The 25,540-nt window shown below is 42.2% G+C and overlaps 1 long non-coding RNA gene across 1 annotated transcript in view; it reads right to left on the bottom strand.

The window, feature by feature from the left end:
• Positions 1–25,127, bottom strand: part of LOC128851387 (uncharacterized) — a 47,635-nt gene extending 22,508 nt beyond the window's left edge. The window contains exons 1-2 of the long non-coding RNA XR_008448747.1: positions 24,712–25,127; positions 12,543–12,644 (exon numbers count right to left, since the gene is read on the bottom strand). This is a non-coding gene — a long non-coding RNA (uncharacterized LOC128851387). The remainder of the gene's footprint in view (positions 1–12,542; positions 12,645–24,711) is intronic.
• Between the last annotated feature and the right edge of the window lie 413 nt (positions 25,128–25,540).

Raw genomic sequence — 25,540 nt, forward strand, 5'->3', positions numbered from 1 at the left:
GGTCCTCCTTTTATTGTTAATGTATTTGTAGAAAGATTTTTTATTATCTTTCACAGACTTAGCCAATTTGATTTCTAGTTGGGCCTTAGCCCTCCTGATTTTTTCCCTGTACGATCTCACTTCATCCCTGTAGTCCACCCAAGACATCTGTCCCTTCTTCCAAAGCTCATAGACATTCCTCGTCTTTTTGATGCCTCTCAAGATCTCCCTACTTGACCAAGCTGTGTTTTTCCCCCTCCGGCTCCTTTTCCAGAACATGGGGATGGCTTGCTCCTGAGCTGCTAGGATTTCATTGTTGAAGAGCACCCAGGATTGCCTGGAACAATGAGAGCTGTCTGAAGTCTTTCCAGCCATGTGGAAATACTTAATTTTTTCCCAACCATAAGGATAAATATATGCAGTCCTTATCCTTGAGAGAGGCCCCAGATTTATTTTAGCAGTGACAGCAGAGCTGCTTCCCAGAGTGTGAAAGGGAGGCTGTGGAGAAGGTAGCCCTGCTGGGTATTACAGAACTGTGGATGTTTCAGGAGCCCATTGTGATAACCCCATCCTTCCTTCCTCCCTAGCCATCTCTTCCTGGATCCAGCCCTTCCATCACGAGCTGACCACAACAGCCCCCATTGTCCCCAGTAAGCCTGGCCTCCTTTGCCTGATGTGTAGAGGTGGCAGGTCACAGCTGCCCCTTCCCATGTTCATTGTGATAACTTCCCTTGGCAATCTGTTCCAGTGCCTCACTACTCTCATGGTGAAGAAATTCTCCCCAATGTGCAGTCTAAATCTGCCCCTCTCCAGTTTATACCTATTCCCCCTGGTCTTATCCCCACAAGCCTTTATGAATAGCACCTCTCCAGCTTTCCTGTAGACCCCCTTCAGGTACTGGAAGGTCACTATACAATCTCTGAGCCTTCTCTTCTCCAGGCTGAACAACCCCAGCTATCTCAGCCTGTCCTCATATGGGAGGTGCTCCAGCACTTCGATCATCTTTGTAGCTCTGCTCTGGACCCATTCCAACAGCTCCATATCCTTCTTACATTGAGGATTCCAGAACTGGACACAGTATTCCAGATGAGGTCTCACTAGAGAGGAATCCCTTGACCTGCTGGCCACATTTCTTTTGATGCAGCCCAGGATACGGTTTGCCTTCTGGCCTGTGAACACACATTGCCGGTTCATGTCAAGCTTCTCATCGACCAGAACCCCCACATCCTACTCTGCAGGGCTGCTCTCATGCACATCATCCCCCATCGTGTACTGAAAAAGGGGATTGCCCCGACCCAGGTGCAGGACCTTACACTTGGCCTTGTTGAACCTCATGAGGTTCTCAGAGGCCCACTTCTCCAGCTTTTCCAGGTCCCTCTGGATGACATCCCATCCTTCCAGTGTGGCAACTACACCGCTTAGCTTGGTGTCATCTGCAAATTTGCTGAGAGTGCACTCAATCTCGCTGTCAGTATCATTGATAAAGATATTACACAGCACCAGTCCCAGTACATGCCTGCCACCATCCCTCTTGGCAGCGCTCCCTTTGCTGAAGATTGAACCGGTCTTCGGTGCAATCCCAGTAGGAGTCAAGCAAAGTATTTCAAAGCAGAATTCAGTATGATATGTGAATACTGGCTCACGCGAGGATATTAACTATATTTTGACTACACGATGCCTTAGTGTGCTCATTGCCATGCCTCACTTCCTTACAGAGCATCCCAAAACACATCCTTCACAATGTGCAGTGGGTGCATCCCTGAAAGGATGCCGTAAACACCACATGCAAACCATCTGCCTCCTCCTCCACAGCCAGAAGAGATGGATACTGGTATCAAGGCTGCTGAATAACTCTCCAGTGCCTCCACTATTTTCTCAGTTGATTTGTGTGCAATGGCAAGGCAGAAAGGGAAGGATTTAAAGATGCAGTCTGTTACAATTGGAAACTCCTAAGCATAACATAGTTTTCAACATATCTTTTTGCAGATGACTGTGCAAAACATTTGGTGTAGGAAAGCAAAAGCTCATCTCGGCTGGAAAAAGTCATGCCTTGTGGGTTTGGCCCAGAAGGACTTTGTATATGGGGAGCTTTTAGGAAGAAAAGTGAAAAGTTGGTGTGATTCAGCAGAGAAACAGAGGCAAACAACATAACCAAAATATGCTGATTTAATGACAGAAAAAAACCTTCAGAACTGAGGCACATTCTTACTCCTTCATTGTCCTGCAATGCTCATTGCTTTCCCATCTGTGCAACTAAGAACATGAAGACTTTGCAGCACCAGGAAAATTTTGTGCCTGTGTTTCAGGACAGTGAGACATGTTCTGCACACTCTGCAGTGTAAAATCCAGTATGTGGCACAATCTTCTTAGCTCTGCTGCCCTTCTTTCATAAAGCCCTGTCCTCAGCAGGCAAGAAACAAGCTTCGTTTCTGAAAAATAATGGATTAGATGTAGGGAAAGGATTATGAAAAGGGAAAGGTGGATGGATCTATTTGTACAAAACCTGCTCAGCCAGGTATAATTTTTGTTCTTTTTTTTTTTTTTTTGCCAGAGTTCAGTTTACCTCCATCATTTGGGCCAATCAGATGCGCAGTCTGATTGGAGGGATAACTGTCTGGTATCAGAGTTATCAGAGGGATAACTGCGCAGTCTGGTAACTCTGAGGGATTTGGAGTGAACAGTTCCAGCACTGAGCTGTCTCCCAAAGGCAGCCAACAGAAAGTGAATCAGCCACTATACTAACAAAAATGAGCAAGAACAGGAAGCAGATTTCCAGTCTTCTGCTTTGTAGCAGTTTTGTTTTTCCTTGCAATGGCAGTGGTGATTACCTTATCTGTGTGTGCCAGCCAACCACAGAATCCAGGAAAAGCCATCATTCAAGAAATACTTATTTAATAAGTCTTGGCGTATTGAATGCAGACCCAGGAAGGCAGGATGCCACACAAGAATATCTTTCTTCAGACAGGCTCCACAGTGACAAACACAAACCTGCAGGTATGAAGCAAACAAAAGTTCCAGGAGAGGAACAACCAGTAGGATATCTACTCTCTCTGGGAGAGCTTTGCAGAAGTCATCATTCCTCCAGTGGATGGAAGCTTCTTTCCAGTCACTGAGATCTGATGAACTGGTCTCCAAACCCATATCCCAAGGCTGGGGCACATTTTTAAGTTCCCGTACAGGCTCAGTAGATGGGTATGTGAGCTGTGCACTCCTTCCCACGTTCCACCTCATCATGTGTCCTCATGGCTCTCAGAGAGTTGGGTGATGTTTTCCTCCAAAAGGCCTTCAACTATTTCGCATATTTAGTAACTGAAAGTTAACAGTAGCAAGGGACTTAGAAAAGTGTGGCCAAATAGAGGCAGAGACTATATGATTGCTCTGTATAAATATATCAGGAGGTTAATCACCAGTGGAGGGGAGTCATTTAATGAAAAGAATACGTTGGCAGTAGAGCAAATGGTTATGAACTATCTGTCCATGAACAGATTTAGGCTGGAAATTAGATGAAGGATTATACTCATTAAGGAAGTGGGGATATAAAACAACCCCAAAAAGGGATGACAGAGATAAAAAGACAGGACCTGATTGTTTAAGGAGGGGATTACCTAAAATGATCCTGGAGAGGATTGGACTGAGAAGCACCCAAGGTCCTTCCCCTTGCTATGCTCCTATGCTCTTGATGCCAGCTTGAAGCGAAAAACTAAACACATACATTCCTGACGTCTTTCTTAGGTCAATGCTAACCATACGCCCTAAAACACACAAACAGGGACTTGCATCTCAACAAAGAAACCAGAGGAACACAGAGAAGTGCTGTCACAGTCTAAGGATGTGGTGGACCTCTCCCTCTAGCTGGCTGGAGCACAGTGCACATTATAGTGATCAGAAATTGCTGTAAAAAAAGATCCTAGAATGAGCACTTTGATTTCTGATGATTCTGTTTTAGAACTGACAACCTATTTGTTGAACTATAGTGCTGTATTTCACAAAGTGCTATTATCATATCATTGAAGTAGTAATTCTCCTTTTACCTCATTACTATTAATTTTAGTAGGACATTGCATTTCTATTCCTTATCATTTATATTGCAGTGATATCTAGATGTCCCTATTACGCCAGGACTTCATGTGCTGAGCTCCACACAAATGCATGAGTGGCACTTCTTTCCCTCTTCCTCCCAAATGTCTAAAGCCTTCCGGATTTTGCATCCATAACATTGCACCAGTTAAAGCCCAGTCCATGCAAATAGCTCTGCAGCTGTAACAACAGAAATGTATTTCTACATTATTGTGATGTGGCCAAGCAGTCACTTGTGCTGCAACAGTAAAAAGCTGAACAACCCACATTTTCTGCCCTTGAAGCTGCTGGTTCCTAGTAAAGCCTTCAGCAGACATGAAGAAAAGACACTTTGTCCTGCAGTGAGTTAGTGATATGATGCTGGCACTCAACAAAGCACAGCTCAGAGGCAGGACCACTGCATGGTTCCAAACCGTTCATCTGACCTCACCACTTGAGCACCGTGGGAAGAGGCTTGGGCTTTCTGGCCTGAGGCACTGGGTACTGAGAATTCAGCTTACACACATGGAGCCCAGCTCTGCAACTACATACACTTGCACTGATTTGAGCAGAACTAACAAAACTTTAATTTCTGGTTAGACCAAAAAAGACAAAATCCTCAACGAATACTCAAATGCTGAGAGAACAAGGTGAAGGTACCACTGGAAGTGAGATTCTCCATTGCCTTGTATCTCACAGAGTGGCTGTCGTTCCTACAATATGCATTGTCTTTCTTCCATCAGGCAATATTATATAGCACCTTGCCCCAGAAAAAATGACTGCATAAGGTTCACTGCAGAACTGTCTTCAATACGTCTTGGCCCAGCAGAGTGTGCATGAAGCCTTTAAAGCAGCAATATAATCCCACCTGCTGTCACCTACAGAAGGTTTCTTCCCACCTTACAGCAGAGGTGGGCTTTACACCTGACCTGCAGCTTTACTGTACTTTTCCTGGCAGTGATTACTCAAGGGTCCACTATTGTTGGACATCAGTTGCTTAAAGAGAACGTCTTTAAGGAACAGTGTCTGAGACTGAAAGAAAACACACAGATTTCTCGGGCAAAAAAACTTAATGCAGCTTGTCAGGGAGACAGATGGCAGCTTCCCTCCCGACAGGCACCATGGGGGCTGAGTTTGCTCAACTCCCTCTTGCTACACTTTGATGTATTCCAGCAGCTGTATGAAATTAATTCCAATAAATTAAACCTCTTGCAGAGACAAATGATCCGGATGAAAGCTATAGCACTAGGGGCAATCAGCCATTCGAAACTTGGTGATCCCAGAGACAGGGAAGCAGCACCCTTTTGCTGTAAAGCCTCCCTTGTTGGCTGTATCACAGGCATTTGCTGAGGCAGCCAAAAAGGCCCTATCAGCACAGGAAACGACATCAGCATCCAAAGCTCCTTCTCTATAACCACAGTAGTGCCAGCTCATTGATGTACATTAATCAAAAATTAGTCCAGCATATCCAAGCCCTGAGAGCTGACCTTCTCTAAGCACCTCGAGGAGGTTTCTTGCCACAAATTTACCCAAAACATCAAAAGCCACTCCATGACCACCTCCAACAGGAGGAAGAACAGCTCAACCTATTTCAAACACACAGGTCTGAGACTAACATTCACCTTGATCTTTCCAAATTTAACTTTGAGTGCACCAGTGTCTTCACTGCACTTATCCAGCTGGCTCTGTCAGTTGTTTGTTCTTGTTTAGGACCACTCCAATAAATATGACACTGTACATAAGACTCAGGAGGATGAAGGAAGAGCATCTGGAGCAGGTATCTGCATGCTGTTGCTTCTGGGCTGTCAGCACCAATCTCTTCTCAGTTGTGCAGCACGCAACCATTACACTCAGCAGGGATATTGCAGGACATTTTTTTCTCCTAAGCTTTAAGAGTAGAACATTTTTCCAGGAGCCTGTGCCCACTAATTTACAACTTGTTTTTGTGAGCACCATAGTAATGTGTCCAAAGATACCAAATCTTCAAAATGCGGAAGAATCTGTATAGATATGGAGAGTTTATTTAGTAACACTTAATCAATCTGCATTTTCAAATGTCTTTTCATTTTTCACCTAGATGACCCTTTATACCACAGAATTGTTTATCCACCAGTGCATAAAGTGCCTCAAGTGGAGAATATGTTCATTTTTCATGAAGAAAGTGCTGGCATAGCTGAGAGACAGAACATGAGAAAGTTGTCTCTGCCCATGGCAGGGTGTTGGAAATAGAGAATCTTTAAGGTCCCTTCTGACCCAAACCATTCTATGATTTTAAGCAGTCAGGAAACATTGGTGTCAGCCGTCTGCTTCAATTTGCCTGGCTATTAACATGGTGCAAAAGAGATAATCATCCATTGGCAGCATGTTCTGTTCCTGGTTACACCATACCTTAAGATTTGTTGACAGAAAATATTAGCAAGGGCAACAAAGCACTTGCAGCTGAAAGAGAACTTGTTACTCTTTCCTGTTCCTTTCCAGGAAAACTGAGACCGATATTCAGTTTACATCTCTTTATGTCCTGTTTTATAAGAAGGGGATTTAAACTCTTTCATTTCCTGTGAGAACTAAGAAAGTATAATTGCTGGGAAAGCATGAGACCTGTGCCTCACAGGGATTATCGTGGCCAAATAAAGGAACTTGCCACAGAGAAATTCAGCCTGGCAGATTCTTATGGAAGCACCTAAATACAAACTCATAGGCTATTTTTATTATAATGTATCACCAATAGATGTGGCAGGAATCATAAGCACAAACCTTTAAGAAGTGGGGGTTTGTGTATTTTAACATGGAACAGCATTTGAACGTAAGACCTCAATGGGTCTTATAAAAATAGGCCCCAAAATCTTAGACCTCAAATAACCAAAATATTTAAATGGGTCATACCTTTAAGCATCAAAGTCCCAATTTCATATATGGATAGAAATCGCATGCATTTAATGATCTACTTCTGTAACTTACATACTGATGGAGGATTTTATATACTGGTATAAAATGGATGTAACGGTCTTGTTCTTACTCAAATGATCAGATGTGTCTCTCTGAACTGACCATCTGAATGAGGGTCAGAATATTCTTACTGTCTGAGAAATGAGGCCCTGGACTTTGAAGACTTGATTATGATCCATTTGAAGCCCTTCAGACTGATAACTCAGCCTGGCTGCCGGCTGGAGCGGATTCCTCTTCTACCAAAGGAAATTACTGTCCTTGATGTTGTAGTGTCATACAGTGGATGCAGACACAGCGGAAGAAATATGAGTCAGAGAGATAGCAAAGATGGCACGTAATGGGAAATAACCCTGCCTGCTGATTCCCATGAACAAATGAGCATGCAGAGAGCAGTGGACAGAGTGTGGCTGTGCAAACAGCCACCAATTACACAACTGATTGCAGTGCCAGGCAGGCAAGTTCTTTGCAGCACTTAGCTCTGCAACTTGCCCGCTGCCCATCAGGGAAGTGGTATCTAGCTGCAAGGGTTCATGTGCCTATATCCCAAGAGCAGTGACACTGCTGACAACAGTCATCTTTTCCTTTCGAATATTATCTAATCTATCGTCTCATGATTACTCTCTGAAAAGGACAGGAGGAGGGGTACCACTTCTGCCTTTTTGTATTATTCTCCTTTCTCCTTTTCATTTATCTAAGGAGCCACTAAAACTGCACCACTGGAGCAGTGGGAGAGTTGCCTGTGGTGGGATATATGTTTAAACAGATGTTGTTACTGATGGGCAGACTTGTAATTTGGAGCTCTCCTCAGCTCCTCTTCATAAGATGATGAGTGCCTTCCAGAAATTATTTGACATCACATAATCCCCTAGTAGCAAAAAATGCTGAGATATAGTAAGGACAAAATCTATTTCTTTTCACTGACATGGAGAAGGATAACCTGGTGTGACAATGACCTTAAATCTTATAGGATTTGCTATTCCGTCAAATCTGTGACCTAGCAAGACCCTTTAAATGTTGTCACTAACACTTTCTTGTGTAGGGACATTAAAAAGGAATAATTAACCCAAAGGGCCAATGTTCATTTTTTCATCGGCCCACACACCATTTGTGTGATAAAACTTTTTTAATCTCCTGTAATTTGCAACTGCTTTTGCAAACGATCTATCTTCTCGAGAACCTGCTAGGACAGGTTCAATAACTAACAGGAATGAGACATGGGGAAGAATTCAGAAGTGGGATCCTTAGCAGTAGACCCAAAGGCCCACATGATACCCCCTCCTAAGTCTGTACGTGGGTGGGATCCCCCTCAACTTGGGCAGCCCAGAGCCTGCTTACAGCATGGTCAGTCAGTCAGACATTTTTCCTAGAAGGCCTTTTCTGTTTTCAGCCAGGGTAGAGTTAGTTATCTTCCTAGTCACTGGTATAGCGCTAGGTTTTGGATTTAGTATGAGAATAATATTGATAACACACTGACTTTTCAGTTGTTGCTAAGTAGGGTTTATACTAAGTCAAGGATTTTTTAGCTTCCCATGTTCTTCCAGTGAGAAGATGCACAAGAAGCTGGGAGGGCGTATAGTCAGGAGAGCTGACTCAAGCTGGCCAAAGGAATTTTCCATCCCACATAATATCATGCTCAGTATATATAATGGGAAGCTGGCCAGGGTGAGGGTTATCACTGCTCAGGGATGGGATGGGCATCAGCCATTGGATGATGAACAATTATATTGTGCATCACTTGTTTTGTATTTCCTATTATTATTATTATTACTATTATTGATGTTATTTTTACTTTTATAAGTATTCTCTCCCTTATGCTGTCCAATTAAACTGTCTTTATCTCAACCCACGAATTATGCTGTTTTTTTCATTCCCCTCCCTATCCCACTGTGGGGGGCAGAGGGGTGTAAGCAAGTCACTATGTGGTGCTTAGTTGCCAGATGGGGTTAAATCATGGCAACACCTCGCTGAGTGTTGCTCTCCAATATCCCGGGCTGCACACATATAGCACTGGCAGTCACTATTCTTCTTTAAAAGAAGACAGGCATTGGATGTGTTGGTGTCCACTGTGTGGTCAGAGGACTCACCAGGAAAATAGGATGTCACACAACAGTCACATTAGCTGTAAAACCTACCCATGGCCCTGTTTTCAGATACACTCAATGTGCCACTTCACCTATTCTATGAAGTGTGACTTTTGAATAAAGTTACTGTGAACAGTCTGGCAGTAACACTGATATAACTCAGCCTCTGACAAACTTCACACTTTGCTACTAATAACTCCAGTTAAGCTGGGGGGCTGGGAGGAGCTGAGAGAGAAATTGAAATGTTTGATAGGTTAATCACATGTAAAAACAGGGAGATAGTCTGAGACTGAGTGAGAAAAATTAAAACTGTAATTTTCTTTATTCGGCTTCATTTCCTTCGGGGTGTAGGGGAGGGGTATGAGTATCATTAATCTGCTCTCAACTTGCTTAATTAACTTACATAAATAATTTCTGCTCAGAGAGAGATTCGGAAAGAGGAAGAAGGAGGGCGAGAAAGACAGGGGAAAGGTGGAGAAAAAAAACAGTTTTCAGAAGCTGACTTGTTACCTGTTGGCACTGCAGGACCTTGCCCTCAAGCAACTCTTACTCAGTGGTAGGATCTCCAAATATGCAACAGATGTTACAGGAGCTCTCTAAATCTAGGATAATACTTATGCCTCTTTCTTGCATTTTGCTAAACAAGCCTACCAAATCTCAAGCCCTGAATCCTAGGTAGGATTTAGGGCTATCCAAGCCACAAGCGATGGATGGAGGGAGAGGGATAGAAAGAATGAAAAAGTACGAACAGGTGGAGTCCAGTGATCTTTAAGAGGTAACTGAAGTATTAAGAGGAAACTTATAGCAATTAAATATTTGATACAAGATTTCAGGATCGATCTTGAGATGAAGGAAAATAATTACAGAAATTATTACATTGAATTTAACAATAAACATTATAATTACGGGACAAAAAGTGTGGTCAAGGATTTAAAATGGAATCACAAATCAAAATTCCTGGATTTCTTGCCTGTTCATAGCTGACTTTGTGAATTCCACACAATGTGATTCACTTTACTGGTCTCTAAAATTCTTTTTCACTGATGCCCTATTCTTATTATATTATGATCATATATTATTTTGTCCAACCTACTAGAAATATTACAACATTCAACTTATTGAAGCATTCACAGACAATTCAGTGCAACTTCTGCCTGAATAAAATCCTCAGGACTTAGCTATTTTGACAGCCTGGCTATGGCACTGTAAGTCTGACGTAAAAGCTAAAATCATATGGATGTAACCCATATAATTGATGTAATAGCAGATGCAGAGAAAATAAAGGGAAAGAAACAGAAAAATCTCTGCGCTGTTCTCCAAGAGAATCCTCTGTGGATGAAGCTATTACAGGAAAACAGAATTAAATGAGACAAATACAAACTTCAAAACACCAGGAAACTAAATGAAGAGAAATGTCAAAAAAATAACCGTGAGGTAAAAACATAGAGAAGTACCTGATGAAACCACCTATGCTTTGCTGCAAGTGTGTCCCTTTGGTCTGCCTGTAAATATTGCAACATCAATGTTAATATTTATTCCCTGGACTGGAGCTGCAGAAGACAGGCATGTGTGGAATTCCCCGGCCGTCCCCAGGGCATCAGCCTGCCTCGCTGCTTCTTTTTATTTTTTGTAGACAAAGTGTGGATTAGTAACTTTGCATACCAGAAATTGCCAGATATAATCCACAGAGCCCTAAATCCATATATATTACACAGCACTACGAAACCTTTTTTCTTTTAATGAGTATGGTGATATTTTCATTCCAGATGACTTACAGCAAGTAATTAAAGGGATCATTAGCAAAGAAGGGAACAAAAATCCTTAAGCCTCCCATGATCAGTTTGCTTTCTTTACAAGTGGAACTGACACTTTCACCACACCATTTAATGTAGATTGTTCTGGGCATATACAACGTCTTCTTCATAGACTCAAACCTGAAACATCAGCTGATCAGATCTGCTGCCTCCACCTTGCTTGTGTAACAAACAAGTCTGTCCTTAGAGCAATTTACAGCTCTGTCAAGGACTTCCCAATCTACAACTTTGAGTAAACCACACATTTTTGCTTTGCTCCAGTGCAATACAATCAGCTTTGTGTGTGCAGAAGCAGCTCTGCTAGGTGGGAATGGTCTTCCTAAAATTATGTCCTGTGCATAGCAAATAGGTGTTTCAACATCCTTTGGGCCTTCGGGCATTCCTGCTGTACAAAAAATAATAACCAAACATTTCACTGATGTAATAATAACAGCATCTGCCGTGTTTCCATAAAATAGATAATTATGGCTCTGCATTGTGTTAGTGGCAAAGGAATGAATAACCATGCTATCCTTATCCAGCAGCAATACTACTGTGTCCTCACATTGTTTTTTCTCAGCAGCTTCCCTGCCTTCTGAGGAGTTAGAAAATAATAATCTGACTGCCGTCCAGCTGGAGTTATGAAAAAAATGCAATTAATTTGGGTAGTCTCTTCAGAGTAGTTGAACTGTGGAAGAAGCCCTGCTAGCTCTCTCCACTGCCCTCCAGTCTCTCAGTGGGGAGCAGTCACATTGTCACCAAGGCCACCAAGGAGGATCCATGGTCAGGCACGGTCAGGAGCTAGGCTGCCTGCAGTCTTGTTATGCACAGCCCTGACCACAACAAGGTGCATGTTCAGGATTCATCCCTCATTCACACCTAAGCTCAGCTCAGCCCTTAGCAGAGGATCAACCAAGCTGGTGGCAGAAACCTTCCAGTGTTGATAGCCCAAAATGTGCCAGAGTCTTGCTGGGCCAGAGGCAGTTCAGTCATCACCTTACACGGCTGACTTCTCTCATGTACAACACCACTCTGCTTCTTATCTCAGGAATTAGATTATTTGGACTTCTATCCTTTTTCAGAGAAAGCTGTTCCTTCCTTCCTTCTTACAAGGACTGTGGCTGTATGTCAGAGCATCATTTATCTCCAAGTTTACTGTTGAAAATGTTCTATTCTGCTGAGAATGCATCAAGATAAGCAAAACTACACAAAAGCTGCTTGCAGCACAGAATACAAATTCAAATAATGTCAGCAATGAACAAAGCATCAGAGAGTAATGTTGGTAAAAAAAAAATCCAAGCTTAAAGAGGTTTTGTAGTTTCTTTTTTTTCACTTTTGTAGGGCAATTATTCCTATTCTAATCTACTAGTTTTACCCTAGTTTTTGTTTTTCCTTTATTGCATGAGCTTTTTTATTCTCGGCAATTTAGGATTCAAAAACTGGTTTAATTAAATGGAACAAGTTATTTCAATTACCAGTCCTGTTCTTCATAAGCATTTGCCCATGGCACAAAACCAGCTCACATTCTGACAAAGCTGTCAAGCAGGACTGTACAGTGAAATGTGCCTCAAATGCAAAAGGGAGTGTGAGGATCATGTGGCAAAGAAAAGCCACTTCAATACTGACTGATGCTATGCTTAGCCATTTCAGAAGCAAACCCTTGAATTTATACTAAATTCATACATACTTTTTAATCAAGCATCTGGGCAGCAAGCAGACATTCTGTTCGTAAGACCCAGGAGTTAAGGCAGCGGGAGCATCCTTGCTGGAAGCAGACAACTTCCTCAACCTGCAGAACAGAACAGGGCAACTGAAAGTTAAAATGCTTTTCCAGACCTGAGGTCTCCTAGGCAGATGGGATCTTTACTGTGGAGGGGAAAAAAGCAGGAAGGCATGCTGCTGGCTATACAGGAGAAGGGATATGTTGCCCGTGGAAATTGCTGTCCACTGTAGGCTTACAGTCTAGTGTTGCTTCAGACTATTTCAATGGCTGTGCTGCAAAAACTGCGTGCAGTAGACCCACCTGAGTGATGGAATTTTGTACAGTGTTAAGGTGAAAGGAAAGTTTGAAACATGACAAAACGCATTTATTTCTTAAGTCAGGCACGACATCCCCTCACTCCCACTTGACCCTATCTGGCAAAGTCCATGTTGTCCTCACTCAGGGGTTTGGTGGAGTTTGGCTGCAGGATTTCATCCTGTAAGCTTTAGCTCCCAAAGAGTGAGGAATTAATGACAGGTAGTTTTCAACGATTAACTCATATAGTTGATTGCCGTGTTCCATCCCCATAATTAAAGACCTATCGGTGTTATGGCTAATGAGTACTTTAGCATGAGCTTAATTGCATATCCACTCACCAATGAAGTGATCTATTGAAATGCCTGTGAAGCAGTGAATAACTTGTCTTAGCTTTGGATGTGAAAACTCTGAGATGTAAAACAGTTTGGGAAATTCACAACCATTGTCAATAGTCCTATTCAGCCAGTCAGCACCCATATTTTTTTTCCAGCTCTCCATTTTTGTCCTTCAGGACTGAATATATTTCAGCAACTATCAGACTTTGCATACTGAGGCAAAGGACAAAGAAGAAAAGAACCAATGTTGCATTATTAGTGTCATTTCTTTCCTATAACTGTCTTTATACTCTTCAGTCTGAAAACACAATTCAAACAAGTTCAGAGCAAACCTTTGAAAAATCAGTATCACCTGTATATAGGCCATTGGAAGAAAAATGTATTTCCCATTTTTCACAGAACACGTGTGCTCCTTTAGCTGTTGTATTATATCTTCAGAATACAATCTACATATCATCTAGGATTAAAAGATTACTTGAATAATCTCTGGTCTGAAGTGACCACACAGATGCTATATTTTTCATAAAGAAGACAAGCTGGTAATGAAGAAAGAATATCTATTGATGAACATCTCACGGTAAAAAAAAGTAGCAGGGATATTCAGGGACATTTCTTTATTTCAAACAGGCAGCAGTGTTTATGTTTGTTGTCAAGCAAAGGCTATTTAAATAGCTTGTCTAAGCAAATTTATTTGAGCACATTAGAGCCTGTGAGCTCCTTGCTGACTGAATTCTGGTATTCAAGCTCTGCCCTAGGTCACCTAAGATACATGATATTGATTCCTTTCCCAATTCCAAGACTTAATGTCTGAAAACTCTTACTATTTCTACTCAAAACAGGTTTGATATTGTCACCAACATGAATTAGAGCCATGATTAAACAAGTCCTGCCAGTGAGCTCAGGCTGCAGTCTTTCTCACGCACATGTCCACACACAAGAGTTTCATTTCAGAAATGGCCATCAAAAGTGCATAGCCTGAGCGACAGCAGCCACCTGGAGCTTGCAATTAACCTCGGCCAAAGATGGGCTTCCAAAACCCTACTTAGAAATCACTAGAATGCCAGTGATTAAGCACGTATCCCTGTACAGACAGCTTGGACATGAAATCAGGATGGCACTTAGTTACCTACTTTTTATATGCATGAGTTCATCTCAGTGCTGACTTCGATTTCTGAGAAAAAAAATGAGAATATACCAAGCAGACACTGGAGCAGTTTGAGGCTGCCACAGCATAAATTGCAGTACAAAACTTCAGCTGAGCCAATATCCTTCAGCTCCCTGAATTCATTATAGAATATACATGTGCCCAATGCCTTTATTTTTTTAAAGAGAGAGAGAAAGGGGCATGGCTGAACTGAAGAGGCAGCTGATCTGAAATGGGAACAAAAAAAAAATAAAAGAGGAAAATAGAAAAAAAGGAAAATTAAAAAAAAAAAAAGAAAGAAATGGGAAGTTTCACCAAAACATTTCGTCTATTGCAAGCAGCAGAAACAGAGCTGCTGCCTTCAGGATCGGTGGGCACAGTTAGCTTTGGCCGAGCTTAACACTGAACACAGAGCACTAGCTGCAAAATCAAAGCTAGGATTGCAAGGAGTGTTTGTGGAGGTATCGCGGCTGACTCCAGCCCAGTACCTCCATAATCTCCCAGGACATCTGCTTGTGAGGAGAGACTTCTAATAACCTGCTCTCTCTCACCTTTCAGTCTGTCTTTCTCTTCTTTTCAATTCTTTGTGAAAAACAGAGCTTTTTCTGGTTATAATTTAATAATGCAAGAAACAACCCCTTCAAAGCATTTAATACAATGTTTTTAATTGTTCTGAGGTGCAGAATTATCTGCCCTGTAAAAGTATGAAAAAGAGGAAAAGAAACGTGACTGTCTTTTGACGAACTCATACAGTACACTGGGACAAAAGTCTCAACCGAAAGGTCAACCAGCGATATTCCTTTCACTTCACTACAAGGCATTTCGCTAATCATGGCATCGTCCACTGCAAATGGCACCAGCCATATGGCCCAGGTTTTCACTGTTAGCTAGAGCATGATCTGTAATAATAACCATAAAATGACAAACCCGAGGAGAAAGATCTGTATTTTTATTCTCTGGAGGCTCTGCAAACCCCATGATTTCAGCCAGAAGCTTCTTGCTGTAGGAGCATCAGCTGGCAGCTCTTACTTTCTGATTCTGCCTCTGCAGATGGTTCACTGCACAGACCTCAGCAAGATGCTCAGGCTTTCTACACCTGCCATTTTTCTTCATCTCTTAAATTTAAATGGGTTTTAGTGCTTGCACTTCCCACAGTAAAAGTTCTACACTACTCTGCTCATCCTCATCAGAATGCTCCCCCCACCCCCAGCAGATGTATATCAGCATTCCTGTTTCAATAAGATGGAGAAATTGAAGCATGGAAATTAAATTACTAGTCGACAGTCTCAGATCTCTCTGAATCAAAGCAATATGTTTGGGGTTTGTAGAGGTGTCCTCTTGCTACAAGATTATTTCTTTCCATCTAGTTCAGAGATAATAATATCTTTGAAACTAATCCCTATGGTTGTTGTGAGAATCCATTGTTCATTGTGTTGAAAATCTAAAGCAGTATAAAATATATTACTGATTAAAGATGATGGCAAAGTCACAATAAAGGTGAAAAATGATAGTTGTTCCTCTTAATTTTCAGATTTTCATCTGTGGCAACATAACACACTTAGCATCAATTCTGTGTTTTTCCAGAGGAACTGCACAGGTGGACACTGCTCAAGGAGAGCAAGACAAGGGGTTCAAGATGAGGGGTTATTCTGAGCAAGATATAGATCATCACAACAAGGAAAATTTTAACAGATAACAGAAATGTATATGATCAAGTGGAAAGGATGGTAAGAAAATTTTCTATTCCTCTGATGTAATTCAAGATAATGTTTCCATAGTTAAAAAAATCCTTCCCAATCTTTCATCCCCTTCCCTGCTGAGTCCCTCAAGGGTTAAATCACCAGCACAGCAGCTCTGCAGATGGGATGGAATTCCGAGGAGCTTGTGTAAACCCCAGGAGACCAGAGAAACTAGAGGCAATGGTTTCAAAATCAAGGAGGGCTGGGCTGCATTGCAAGGAAGGGATGAGGAAAGACATTGGAGCTCTCATCAGTGACTTTCAGATCCAAAACTAGAAATGATCCAGACTTTCTCCAGATGTCAGCCAGCACCTGGGCTTGCTTACAGCAGCCTGCTGTCCCTGTGGTGAGGGAGGATCTGCAGAATCTGCAGCATTAATGCAAATTTGCTTTTTTAGCCAAATGGTGTAAAAATTGGCCTTTAAGCCAGGCAGATGGTGTTAAACTTAGCTCAGAGTCCAGGACAGAGGTTTGTCTTATCTATGGTTAAAGTTTTAGCAGGCAGAGCTGTCGTTTGAAAGTATAAAGAATTCATACCCTTAAATAGCACATCTACACATAGAAAGTCCTTTAATAACAGGAGTTCTTTCACTGGAAATTTAAAATCTTTTTTTTGTTTGTTTTTCTGCCACTTTAATTCCCAAGTACTTTACCATGGCTAAATGCCTTCTTAGAATAAGAAATTGTACAGGAATCTTGTATGCACTGGGGAAGTTTGCCAATAGAACTGAACCATGTAGACATGCAAATCCTCTTAGTGGAGACACAGTTTATAAATGCGACGGAGATGTATACCTAAATGGCCTGCTCATGACAGCAAACTCCTTCTAATGTAGACAAAACTACTGTTTATTTTGTTATTGTGATAAGCACTAGCCCATGATAAAATACTGAAGTATTAGACTTGTAAGTTATTAAGATTTGGCCTCTAGTTGCTCTGCCACTAGAACAAATATTCCCAGAGATCCCAATTAGGAAGAAAGAAAAGGTGGAGGGGAGAATAAGGCACCAAAATGAGTTAGGTTCCAAACAGTTTCAACACAGACAAGATATGGCCTTTCATTGTTTTTTGGAAACTACCCTTTTCCAATTAAAGAATACAGCTGCTCAAGTAGCGTCATGCCTGTTGAGCAAGAAGCAGGCACAATGCACAAGCACTTGCAGCATCAATAGGGACCATTGTTCAGAAAATATTGCAATTGAAATATTATAAATGCGAATAGAATTAACTTCCCATTCATCTTTCACTATCACACTCTGTTTATTTTACTGTGCTGTCTGAATGAAAGCACAACCTCTGTTTGCTCATAGGTCCCATATCACCTAACAAATGTCTGATTGTATTCGCTGTTCTTCCCTTTCTCCCTGCTGAGCTTCTAGCAGGATTTGGGCATTAATGAAACCTCTCCTCAAATTGTCATTTTACTGCTGAGAACATTATATAAAGTCTGTTTCTTCTTTATGTTATTCTGTGCAAAGCCCTCTATATCACTCTTCTACTCAAGGAACAAAAGACACTTGTTTGGCAGCAAAGGAGAATCAAAAGAACATATTCTTTCAGGTAATGACATGCTTCCATTGATCGGTTTTCTCCCATGAACATTGTGTACTCTGATTCTTCCTACAAAAGAGAGTTAAGATGTCAGATCCCGGAAGAAGTTAATCACACTTGACTAGCTACATTCTGTCCTGAAGTATGAGTATCATGAAACAACACAAGTTGCTGAAACAAATATTCTTTGATCACTTCGTTTCTTTTATAGAGTCAACCTTCCTGCTTTCCCATGGCATTCTTGCAGATTTAAAGCAGTTTTATCTGTAATGAACAGAGTATCATTCTCTTATTGACAGTAAACATGCATCTCAATTTTAATTGATTTTAACTCTGTAGGATTCACACTACAGAACTGCAGATATACAAAGGAAGCGGCATGTATATGTGGATGAGTGTGCATGTATGTGATGAAGAGCTGGGAAAAGGCAGAGGATAATTCTGTACTGAGCTACTACGACTTCTGCCTCTAACACTGCAGGGTTTTTTAATCCTCCTGTTTTCATGAGATCTGCATAAAATTCCATTATATAAATGGGAATCTTACAAAGGACTTCAGTGGGAGGTGGCTTAGATACAGGTCACTATACAGTGTTGACAGTCAGTCAACAAGGTCGTATCTATCACTTACTCATTTTCCAGCATTTGCTAAAAATAGGGAAGACACAACTGATACGTGCAGTGGAGCGTGCTCTGCTGACCTGCTGTCTGTGAAGAACAACCTGACTGATGTGGCTAGGAAAGCACAGGTCTTTTCTGATCCTACCTTCTCTTTGGCTAACTCAGAGTCACAAAATCACAGAGCCTTTGGAGGTCGCTAGTCCAACCTCCTGCTCAGACCAGGGCTAGTGCTAGCATGGGCTGCTCAGGGCTGTGTCCAGTTGATGTTGCAATATCTACAAGGATGGAGATATACACTATCTTTCTAGGTCTCCATAGTAATATTGACCACTCTTGCAAGATATTTCCTCTACTCAGGAATCTTTGAATCGATATGTATATCCTTATGTCCTTATATCAATTTCCTGCATTTCAAATTGTGTCCATTGCTTCCCTGAGCACCCTAAGAAGAGTTGGTTGTGGTTTCTTAACACTCTTCTATTAGGTAACTATGAACTGCATTAAGAAAACACAAAGCCTCCTCCAGGCTGAACAAGCCCAGTCCTCTCACCCTCTCCTCTTACAACATGGGCTGCAGCTCCTGACCCTCTCAGTGACTTTCTGTGGGTCTTGCTTTGGTTTGTTAATGTCTTTCTTGCACTGGGGAGACCAAAACTGGTCACATTGCTCCGCATGCAGTCTTGCAGGTGCTAAATGAAGGGGGAAGAATCACTTCCCTCATGTTAGCTACTTCTTTGGTAATACACTCTAGTATATCATTGCTGGAAGGACACACTGTTCAAACCCCAGGTCTTTCTGCAAACCTGCTTCCTCTCCAGTCAGCCCCCAGCCTGTAATGGTATGGTAGGTTATTCTGGTCCTGTTGCAGGCTTGCATTGACATTTGCTGAACTTCATGAGTGTCTGTCAGCTCACCTCTCCAGTTTGTCCAGATCCCTCTAAATAGCAGCACTTCCCTCCAGTGTATCAACTGCTTAGCTACAAACTCACTGAGAGTGAACTTTTATCTCATCATCATATTAATAATGACATTAAATAGTATTGTAAATAGTATTGGTCCCAATGTCAGTCCCTGATATACACCACTAGTAACTGGCTGGCAGTTACTCCAGGCCACAGATCACTAACAACCTAATTATCCACCCCTCCTTGTCATACAATCATGCAGTCTGTATCTCATCATGTGAGTGATTTTAGTGACAAGGTGATCATGGGCAACATAGAGAAATCTTCTGTTTGTAAAGATATATGGGAGAAAATAATTAGTTTAATGGGCTAGGAAAACACAGAAAGGGAATTTGCTTTATTTATGGTCTTATATTCCTTTCTGCTACACCCATCTGTTGGACAGTGGTGCTCACTTCAAAACTTCCTAGGAAGCCAGAGTAGTGTTTCAAGAATATCAGTATGAACCTTGAATTCATGTTTTCTATTGCGGAAAATCTTCTGAGAATAACTCCAAAATCTTCTGAGAATAACTCAGAAGAGAAGCAGGAGTCTTCCGTGTTTTCCAACCAGTGAGGCTCAATACAAGCTAGCATATTGTATCTCAACACGTCAATGCACTGAAAGAACTGTCAAGGCCCAAATGCAACAGCAGTTCACCACATCCAAAACTGGGTTTCAAATAGAATCCAAAAGCAGTACAATGACCAGGATACAGATTAAATTTGCAGTCCTGAGACAGGCTTGAAACCTGAACTCAGATCACCTGCAAATGGCTACTGTCTGTGAACAACAAAACTTGAGCTCTCCTAGGAAGGACTTTGTGCTATCTTGTCTCCCACTATTGCTGCAAGAGCAGATAAACACATGGAAATAGGTTTACTAAGCACAACGTTGCAGGGCTTATCCTGAAGGAAGGTAAGATTAACATATGCATATATAGTCTCTCTCCCTTTCGTAACTCATCCTTTGAACACATTGAATGGCTTTTCTTAAAAACAATTCCTAAGGAATGCTTGCAGAAAAATTATGTAGACAGGAAAATTTTTATTGAGTTTGCCACAAAAACTTATCTAAACGACAGCACAGAGGTGGTGCCTTTTGCTTCCAGGGTCTTTGGCTCTCATCCCAGGGCTTCATTTGGGACTCTGAAATAGTTTAACATGCCAGAACCTCCAGGCCTCCTACCATGAAGCCAGAAGCATTGTATAGAAAGAGCTATGGAATTTAAGTTACAGATATTCAAGTTTGTCCTCTGATTACAGCAGGGTGTAGCTGGTTATCGATGCTGTTCCTCCCGTGCACTTCGGCATTAGTTCCCTGGGTGGTCCTAGAACTCCCAGATAGAGTCTGCAGACCTGTCATAAGGAACTGAACCAAGACAAGGTGATTGTCTGAGCTGCCAGACACTCTCATGGCAAAGCCTTTGCCAAATTCCTGCAGGAGGTGTACAGGTGGGAAATTTGGGCAGCCCCACAGATCCTTCTAGGCAGCTTTTGTTGTGAATAGACCTTTTTATAGGCAGTATTTGGTGTGTCAATGTGTTAGGATCTGGCCATGCTGGAGACTCCCCCAGGTAGTACCTGCTTCAGAACTCCCCAACTTATACACTGATGAGCTCCTCATAAATACTCAGTAGAAATTGTTCCTGCAGATACAGAACTGGTCAGGTAGAACAGCCTTTTGCTCATAGTAAGGAGAGTTAGGAGTTTTGCTTATAGTCTAACATAACCTATAGCAGGTTGCCGAGGACCCCAACCAAGATGGACTACAGGAACTGAGCAGTACAGCAACTTGCGGATCTCACCAGATCCAGCAGAAGAGAATGCTGCAAGGACCCTTGCAATAGCAACTCCATTTGCCATGTGGATAGTGAGATTTGATTTCCCAGGCCCTCATTACCCTATGTCAAGACCTCAATAACTCAGGGATTTTCTTAAAGAAACAAACCTTGTCCATGTGAAAACAGATGTTGAACAGATGTTGTTGTGCAGATGCGCGAGACTTGAAGCCTGAGAGTTCTACAGTTGTCTCCATCTAGACCTTCTTGTCCAGCACTGCACCGGGGATCATGGAAGCCCTGCAAATATCAGTGCAGCATGAACGCTCAGAGCTGCTAGACTGTCTGCAGAAGGGCACACAAAAGTCTGTCAGCCCTGAGTGTTCTGGGACTAGGGCTGTCTGGTTGTTACAAACCCTCGTGAACACTTAAAACTATTTAGATCTATAAATGTTCACACTGATTCACTACCGCTGCCAGCAGTGAGCCTAGAGACCTTCCTGGCAGTGAAGGGAATTTGAATACCGTTGTTGTATGCACAAAAAGTTAACAAAAAAGATCATGCCATTAATGTTTTTCAGTAAGCTGTAGCTGTTACCCTCAGATAACAGGGGAAAGCTGAGAAAGACTAGCATGAGTCAGGCTTTTGACTGCAGTATAACAAGTAGATCTTCATCCAGCAACGTGTGGTGCACATCCCCATGCAGGACCTTCACCAGGTCTTTATACTTTGCCCCAGGACTCACCCTCCGCTGCCCTGGACTAGTGGTACTACCACCAAGTGGGAACCTCTGTGGGGCTGAAGTTGTTTTTGCTGGACTTCTCCCAGCTCTACTGGTCACACTTCTCTACTTTTATTCTTATCCCAGCCTTAAAACAACATTCAAGAGCATGGATCAAAACCCCCTCATTCCCATAGGCTCAAACCAGCGCTGTCTTTACATATTTTGTATTCTGTGGCCAAGGATACACTCCAGTTATACAAGCTTATCAGTGTTGTCGTGAATGTGCTTTTACTGTCATAGTAAATGCACAGCATTAGTGCTTTTATTGTTTATGTTCTAATAATGGATTGCCACCCAGAAAAAAATGAGATACACTGCTGTAGGCAACTGGGAAGTGGGCCAGAGCTACCCTCCTGTGAGTTCTTCGTGCTGGATTTCAGAGACTCATGCTTATTTGTCTCAGTTCAAATCTAGTAAGAAAGTTATTCTATATTTGCATTAGCATGGAGCATATTCTGTTAAAGTCACCCCTTTCCCCCATGTGTTTTGTCTCATTACATGTGGTAGAACCAGTTTCCCAGAGGAAGTGTACTTGGCTAAATAACCGTTAAACACATTGTTCAGTTTCTGATACTACTCTCGTTTTAACGACTTATTTTTTATTTATACTATATAAATACTATATAAAAAAACAATGTTTAAAAAACCTCCCAGCCTTTGAAACAATGTTTACCATTAACAGTGTGTTGCAGTAGAGTCTAACTGCAGAATCATAGAATGACTAGGTTGGAAGGGACCCACTGGGTCATCAAATCCAACCATTCCTAACACTCCCTAAACCATGCCCCTCAGCACCTCATCCACCCGTCCCTTAAACACCTCCAGGGAAGGTGACTCAACCACATCCCTGGGCAGCCTCTGCCAGTGCCCAATGACCTTTTCCATGAAAAATTTTTTCCTGATGTCCAGCATGAACCTCCCCTGGCAGAGCTTCAGGCCATTCCCCCTTGTCCTGTCCCCTGACACTTGGGAGAAGAGGCCAGCTCCCTCCTCTCCACAACCTCCTTTCAGATAGTTGTAGAGAGCAATAAGGTCTCCCTTCAGCCTCCTCTTCTCCAGGCTAAACAACCCCAGCTCTCTCAGCTGCTCCTCATAAGACTTGTTCTCCAGCCCCTTCACCAGCTTCGTTGCTCTTCTCTGGACACACTCCAGAGCCTCAACATCCTTCTTGTGGTGAGGGGCCCAGAACTGAACACAGTACTCAAGGTGTGGTCTCACCAGTGCCAAGCACAGAGGGAGAATCACCTCCCTGGACCTGCTGGTCACACCGTTTCTGATAATTAATGTCACCTAGCCAAAGATCAAACTTATTTTACAAAGATGCAAAAATTTCACCTTCACCATGATCATAATTTTAAAAAGGATTCAGCTTACTCCAGTCTGCCAGAAAATTATTCAATACACTCCATGCTAATCAAGATTTTTAATTCTGGAGAGGTTTGATATTAAATACATAAAAATGCATCTGGTTGGTATGTTACATATATAGGTCTCGTACCAGGAAGCTCCTACTACCCTGAACTTCAAATCTAGACACACTCTTTGGACAGAAGCAGCAACAGTGGCAGCAGCAATGGGTACACAGAATGGATCGCATGGATAGTGCAGGGTAGGGCAGGACAGCCTGTTCCCATATCACCTAACCAAGAGTGTGCACAGTGTGGAAAATCTAATGGGGATGTGGTTTGGCAGTGCTGGGTGGTGAGGAAGAGATTACATCAAGAGGTTCCTGCATTCTCTGAGACTTTCTCACCTTTTAATTCTGCTCCAAATATTGTGAAATGTCACTGTCTAGGTCATATGATAGTTTCCATTACAAAAAGCCAAAGTACTTTATAAAAGAAGTCGGTGTTATTGTGCCCATTAATGAATAGGGAGCTAGGACACAAAACAAGGATTTGTCCATGGCCAAGCATTCAGAAAGTGGCTTTCAGAGCCTGCAGACCAAGGCTTATACATAGCAAACACTGACATAAAGAAGAAAAAAACCCACAATGAAACCACAACAACAGTAAAGCAAAAGCCCCTAGCAACAGGTATTCCACTTGACAAATTTGTTTGAGAGTCTTCCTGGCAGATGGGAAAAGATGCTAAAACATCTCTCCCAGGACCCATCATGCAACAAAGGGGATTAACAAGGGAAGCCACATAACAAATGGCACCTAGATTTCAGTGAAAAATACCTTTGCAGGTTTTCAAAATAACATTTAAAGCAACTTTTTTCTGTGATTTGTAAATACGGTTGGTTTACTTCCAGTAGAAATCTCTGATATAACAAAGAACTGTGGTTGATTTTACAATCTCAGCAGTGGATGGATCTGCTGTGTGTAAGGGTCTGTTCCTACCCTGCCTCACACATGTTTCCTGGCTTGCTTAGGTCTGGGTCTATTTTTCTTTCAAATGATTCCTGCCCATGGAAAGCTAACTCAGACTGATAACGCTAAAATAAGAACAATAGCTTCAATATTTCCTTCCTAGGCTTGACTTGGGCAAATAAGCACATTGTTGTAATTCCCAAAAAATGTGATAGTCCCCAATTCAATTATCTGTAGGCATTTTGTGCCTTGTTTCTGGACCATCCAAGAAACAAAAATATATTGAAGCTGATTCTCTTTTCACTGAGATCAGTCTTCCATTGCCCTCCCTGGACTTACACCTAATTTCCAAGAAGAGAACTAGCACAGATATCATCTGAAACAAGAGGAGGAACTGAGCCTTTGCAGAGCTTAGAAGTGAAACAAGAAGAGCATGACAGTGCCACATACACATGGAGAAAATATAATAACATTTTAGAGGACCTGCAAGTGAATACTATTATTCCCAATATTTCAGTGATAGCTTTGTACTCTCTCCCATTCCTTAGTGGAGCAGGTTTTCTACATGTCCATGCATCTCCTGTGCGATACAAGGCGTTCCTTGGGAAACCCACTACTTACCCTCTCATACGATTCTGCTGTGTGATGGGTGGGAGCAAGACCCCAGTTGCTGGTATGTGACTCACTCATTCACTCCGGAGCTCAGAGGGGCTGCCTGACCACTTTGCCTTTTCTCGCAATGGCAGTAGGGAGTAAGACGCTTCTGAAGCACAGAGAATTGGGACATCCTTCCTGCTTGGAGTATTAAATTGCTGCTTCCATGAGAATGATTAAGTAGAGAAGTCTTGCTAAGGTCCTTGAAGACTCCTAGGAAGACCCTCTTCTCCAGCAATCAGCAGAACAATGCTGATTTAATCTCTTGGACCAGGAGCTGTTCTTGGGAGACAACTTGTGCTGAAGTCATAGCCTGAGCTTAGCATCATCTTTGGAGGATCAGCCCTAGAGAAACTGCCTGCTTCCTAAACTACAAACTTCTAATTTCCTCTCTGTCCTAGCAGACCATCTCTGTTTCCCACCACTTTAACAAGTTGATTTATGGCCCTGGGAGTGGCATGGAAAGGAGGAAGATGACCTTAGTTCACCACTGCCAGGGTACATCTGGGGCTTAAACTGTTTTTTGTATTCAAATTGCTTCGCACAAAGGAAGCAAACACTTCTGGCTCCCGCACAGCAGCACAACCTCTCTGTTGCTGTGGGGCAGCAGGTTGCAGGGACAGATGTCTGGAGGCAGGTGAGCAGCAAATATCATGGGAGATCCCAGGACAGGAAAAGCCTGGAGACCTCATAGACAGTGTGTTCCACAGGTGCCATAGCATGAGTGGTGTGACAGGAAGGGTGCCTCCTTGTGAGACTTGTAGTAATACACAGGATTTGACAGGTCAAGGACATG

The sequence above is a fragment of the Cuculus canorus genome, chromosome 2, assembly GCF_017976375.1.
Source record: "Cuculus canorus isolate bCucCan1 chromosome 2, bCucCan1.pri, whole genome shotgun sequence".
In the NCBI taxonomy this organism is placed as follows: Eukaryota; Metazoa; Chordata; class Aves; order Cuculiformes; family Cuculidae; genus Cuculus; species Cuculus canorus.